We start from the raw sequence: 5642 nt of genomic DNA, 5'->3' as shown, positions 1-5642 counted from the left end.
GTAACTGGATTGTATTTCCTGGAGTTATTTTTATTTTTTTTATTTGTTCAAACTGAAAATCCCTATCAATAAGTAAATTTAACCCATCACATTTATTATGAGTACTACTTGGTTACGACTTATTCCTACCTACTTTCTGTTCTTTTATTTACTTTTCTGCCTTTTGTTGGATTGCTGGAATTGAAATTCTATTACTTTTCTTTTAATGGTTTGGAATTTATATATTCTGTTTGTAGTCTTCTACGTTTTGTTTGTATGTTCTTTGACATATCAACTAAACTTATCTTTTTCTCACTTTTTTTTTTTAAACATTTTATTTATTTATTTGCAAGAGAGAGAGAGAGAGTGAGTGAGAGAGCACAAGCCATGAGGCGGGTGGGAGGGGGGAGAGGCAGAGGGAGAAGCAGACTCCCTGCAGAGCAGGGAGCCCAATGCGGGACTCGATCCTGGGACTCAGGATCATGACCTGAGCCGAAAGCAGTTGCTTAACCAACTGAGCCACCTAGGCACCCCCTTTTTTTCTCACTTTTATTGTTAATAATTACCTATTCCTAGTGAGAAAGGAAATTTAGCATGCTTTTGCTGCTCTCCATTCCATCCATGATGATATCATCTGTGGTTTTCATTCCAGATTATTATTGAATTTTTTCATAAAATTAACATTTATTTAGACTAAACTTTTTTCTTTCACTAATCACTATTGCATTACTTTTTCTTGTTTTTTCCTCTTTCTGAAACAACTCCTCTAATAATTTTTTCATAAAGTATCTGTAAATGAAAAAGGAATTCTTTTTATATGGGAGAATCTCATTTTGCCCTCATGTTTGAGTGGGAGAATAGACTATAAATTTTTAGATTTCAAAATTATTCTCTCATCATTGATGGGGCCTGGGTGGCTTAGTTGGTTGGGTGGCTGACTCTTGGTTTCAGCTCAGGCTATGATCTCGGGGTCCTGGGATCGAGCCCCACCTCGGGCTCCACACTCAGTGGGGAGTCTGCTTGAGGATTCTATCTCTCCCTTTCCCTCTGCCCCTCCCCCTCTCATGCTCTCTCTCTCAAGTAAATGAATAAATCTTTAACAAAATTATAAAATGAAAGGATTGATCTTAAACCTTTTCTCCTATAGATAGGAAAACTCTGGCCCAGGGAAGAGGATTGCCCTTATAAATGGCAGGATGAGAATTAGAATCCTCATTTTAATGACACTGACTCAATCATTTCTTCATTCATTTATCAAATTAACTCGAAAAAATATTAAGCACCAGATACTAGAATCTATCCTACTATAAGCACGGCCTTATCTGCATCCTTGGGCGCACTGGAGAATAAATAAGTGTAGTATATTGCTTGCCTGCATCTCTGAGATACGTTTTAACACCTTCTTCTCATCACAGACATCATTGGAATCAGTGGAGACCGGCTTCTCCATTGCCACCAGACACAGTATCTGCAGGAGGTGGTTCTGTATTACATCCTGGATGATCCCAAATTCTTCAAAGTAGCTCCTCCAGCCCTCAGTGCCAAAGGGCTCCAATGTTGTCCTGGTTCCAGATAGGGCTGAAGATCCTGTTGGCAAACCTCAGCACCATGAGGTTCTGGACCATCTCCTTGTCCAGGTAATGGTCGATGCGGTAGATCTGGTCCTCCCAGAAGAAAGAGGAGATGTTGTTGGAGAGCCAGCTGGAGCTTTGCCAGTCTCTCTGGAAGGGCTTCTCCACAATGATATGGTTCCAGCCTGTCTGGCTCATGCAGGTGTCATGGATGTTCTTGGTGACCGCCTCATAGACAGTGGGGGGCAAGGCCAGGTAGAAGAGGTGGTTGGCCTGCTGCCCCTGGTGGAGGGCATTCATGTGGCTGTTGAGGCACTCGTAGGAGGCAGTGTCATCATACTGGCCAGGCACATAGGAGTTGTAAGCAAAGAACTCCTCCAGCTTGGGCTTCTCCTCTGGGGTGGCTTTGAAGAAAGGTTCATTCTGTTTTCATATGTCTGCCACCATGAGGTGGGAGTGGGTGTAGCCCACGATGAAGGTGTCTTTGGGCAGAAGCCCATCCTGGAACGGCCACCAGATGCTGGGTTGGTCTTCTTGGTTAAGTTGCCTGATGCACCCATGATGATGAAGATATGTGTATTGGGGTGATGGAAGGCATTGCCCTGGTACAGCTCTTCCCTCAGGATCTCACACACTTGGGCCCAGCTTAGGGCCATCTGCTCCACCAGGATGTTCTCTGTGCCTCACCGCCAGGGAACTCACAGCAGGGGAGTTCCTGGCCAGTTCCCCAGGCTGCCCCTCCACCTCTCTTAACCAGTGGGGGCGGCTATGGTTCTGAGCAGACCGGCTTCATGCAAGGTGTGTGGGTGGAGCCTCAGCATCCCCTCCCCCTGGGGGCGGGGCAAGCCCTCAAATTTATAAACTTTTTGGTATTTTTTTTTCTTTCCTTTTCTCTGTTCTCCTTCTCGTATTTCTGTTATGTGTATGATGGAGCACTTGGTGGTGCCTCACAGATCTCTAAGGCTTTGTTCATTTTTTGCCGTCTTTTTCCTTTTCCTCAGACTAGATGATCTGCATTAATTTATCTTCAAATTCATTGATCCTTTCTCATGCAGCTCAAATCTGCTGTCAAGCCCCTCTAGTGAATTTTTTTTTCCCCAGATATCATGCTTTTCAACTCCATAATTTCTATTTGGTTGTTTTTATAATTTCTATCTGTCTATTGATATTCTCTATTTGGTGAGACTGATAACATACTGTCCTTTAATTCTTTAGACATGGTTTCCTTTAATATTTTGAACATATTTATAATAGCTGATTTAAAGTCTCTGTCTAGGGGTGCCTGGGTGGCATGGTCAGTTGAGTGTCCAACTCTTGGTTTCAGATCTTGTAGTGATCTCAGGGTCATGGGATCAAGCCCTGCCTCAGGCTCCATGCTCAGTGCAGAGTCTCCTTGAGTTTCTCTCTCCCTCTCCTCCTCTCCCCCATGTGCGTGCTCTCTCTCTCAAATAAATAAATCTTTTTTTTTAAGATTTTATTTATTTATTTTACAGAGAGACAGCTAGCGAGAGCAGGAACACAAGCAGGAGGAGTGGGAGAGGGAGAAGCAGGCTTCCCGTGGAGCAGGGAGCCTGATGCGGGGCTCGATCCCAAGACCCTGGGATCATGACCTGAGCTGAAGGCAGACGCTTAACAACTAAGCCACCCAGGTGCCCTCAAATAAATAAATCTTAAAAAAATAAAGTCTCTGTCTAATACAGATGGCCATCAGACACATGACAAATTGCTCAACATCACTCATCATCAGGGGAATGCAAATCAAAACTACAATGAGATATCTCCTCACGCCTGTCAGAATGGCTAAAATCAAAAACACAAAAAAACAAGTGTTGGTGAGGATGTGGAGAAAAAGGAACCCTTGCGCACTGTTGGGGGGAATGCAGTGCATTTCTGGTGCAGCCACTCTGGAAAAACAGTGTGAAGTTTCCTCAAAAAACTAAAAATAGAACTATGCTATGATCCAGTAATCACACCACTGGTTATTTACCCAAGGAATACAAAAACACTTAATTCAAAAGGATATATGCATCCCTATGTTTATTGCAGCATTATTTACAATAGCCAAATTATGGAAGCAGCCCAAGTGTCCATCCATAGATGAATGGATAAAGATGTGGTACATAGACACAATGGAATATTATTCGGCCATAAAAAAGAATGAAATCTTGCCATTTGCAACAACATGCGTAGAGTTGGAGAGTATAATGCTAAGTGAAATAAGTCAGAGAAAGCAAATATCATGTGATTTCACTCATGTGGAATCTGATAAACAAAACAAAGGAAGAAAAGAGAGAGAGAGAGAGAGACAAAGCAAGAAACAGACTCTTAACTATAGAGAACAAACTGGTTACCAGAGCAGGGGGTTGGGGTGGTGGGGGTGGAGAGATGGTGAAATAAGTGAATGGGATGAAGAGTATACTTATCGTGATGAGCACTGAATAATGTATAGAATTGTTGAATCACTATATTGTACACCTGAAACTAAATATAACACTGTATGTGAACTATACTGGAATTAAAATAAAAAACTGGGGCGCCTGGGTGGTTCAGTCAGTTAAGTGTCTGCCTTCAGTTCAGGTCATGATTCCAGGGTCCTGGGATTGAGGCCCGTGTGGGGCTCTCTGCTCAGCAGGAAGTCTGCTTTTCCCTCTGCCTCTGCCTCTGCCTCTGCCCCTCCCCGCTGTTCAAACGCACATGCGTGCTCTCTCCCTCTCTCAAAAACAAATTTTTTTTAAAAACCTTAAAAAATAAAGTAAAAAACTAAAAAAAAAAAGAAATTAATTAAAATTAAAATTAAAAAAAGAAAAAGAAAATCTTTATCTAGTAAGTTCAACATCTAGCCTTCCTCAAGGGCAGTTTCTAGAGACTGAAATCGGCCATACTTTCCTGTTTCTTTTCAGGCTATATATATATATATATATATATATTTTTTTTTTTCCTTTGAAAACCGGGTCCTCTAGATAACCTAATATGGCAACTCTGAACACTCGACACACCCACCAGCAGCACCAGCACTATCCCTGCTGGGCTTTGCCACCACTGTTGTTTGCATATTTGTTTGTTCAGTGACTTTCCTGGACTAGTTCTGTGAGGTCTATATTTCCTGTAGCGTGCGGCCACTGATGACTCTACTGGGTCAGCTCACGATTAGACAGAGATTTCCTTAAATGCCTTGAGCTAGAAAATCTTCCACTTTTTGCCAAGGAGCTCTGGGGGTTGAGGCATGCCTTCAATGCTCAAGCAATTTACAGCTTTGTCTTAGTCTTTATTTCCCGCGTGTACGGGACCTCAAGGTCAGCCAGAAGCGAGAGATCGAGGCCCTGCAGGCCTTTCCAGACCATGCACACAATCTTTTAGATCCCCTGAAATACACCAGAGCTTTTCAAATTCTCCTAGATACATCCAATTTCTCAGATCTCCCTTTTAAATTTTTGGCTGGACTCACGTTTGCTCCCCAACTGGTATTGCAGTCTTTGGCAGCTGTGAGGTTAAGCAATTGAAGTTGATTATATTTGACAAATGCCCCGGGATTTGGGGTTTTCCCGAGTAGAGAGCTCCAACTTGGATTAAGTAATAACACCCTGTAAATCAAGTTTTTCCAATGAACTGCCATACAGGTCAAACAATGATGATGCTTGGGTGACAGAACTTTCTGAGGTGCTCCTGACCCAAGCTGTCCCCTCTACCAGCTGCAAGGCTGCTGGTTTTAAAGGCTACTGTGGAGCTGGGGCTAGAGGGGTGGGAGTAGGCCGTTAAAACCCTGTAAACCCCACTGTTCTTACCAAAATTGAGCAGTTTCTCTTGGATAAACCCTTCTTCAGATTGTTGTTAGCCTTCGGTTAATATCTAGAGTTCTGGAAAAGTTGATTTTTGTAATCTTGCCAATATTTTTGTTGCTTTTATGGAAGAATGGATTTACAAGACTCCTTACTCCACCATTCCAGAAGTCCCCCTGCTCTGGTCAGAGATCATTTCTAAGATCAGGCTTGCTCAGGTGTTAACTAATAAGAAGGTGTTCACCGGAAATAGGATGAAAGTACTGCACTTGTTCTAGAGGCATCTGGATTTAAAAACAAAAAGACACCTAAAGGA

General features: G+C 42.6%; 1 pseudogene; it reads right to left on the bottom strand.

Moving 5' to 3' along the window:
- Positions 1 to 1297: 1297 nt before the first annotated feature.
- LOC118518355 (glucose-6-phosphate 1-dehydrogenase-like) lies at positions 1298 to 2769 on the bottom strand (annotated as a pseudogene).
- Between the last annotated feature and the right edge of the window lie 2873 nt (positions 2770 to 5642).

This window comes from Halichoerus grypus, chromosome 10, assembly GCF_964656455.1.
Source record: "Halichoerus grypus chromosome 10, mHalGry1.hap1.1, whole genome shotgun sequence".
In the NCBI taxonomy this organism is placed as follows: domain Eukaryota; kingdom Metazoa; phylum Chordata; class Mammalia; order Carnivora; family Phocidae; genus Halichoerus; species Halichoerus grypus.
This window is presented reverse-complemented; position numbering and strand designations above follow the sequence as displayed.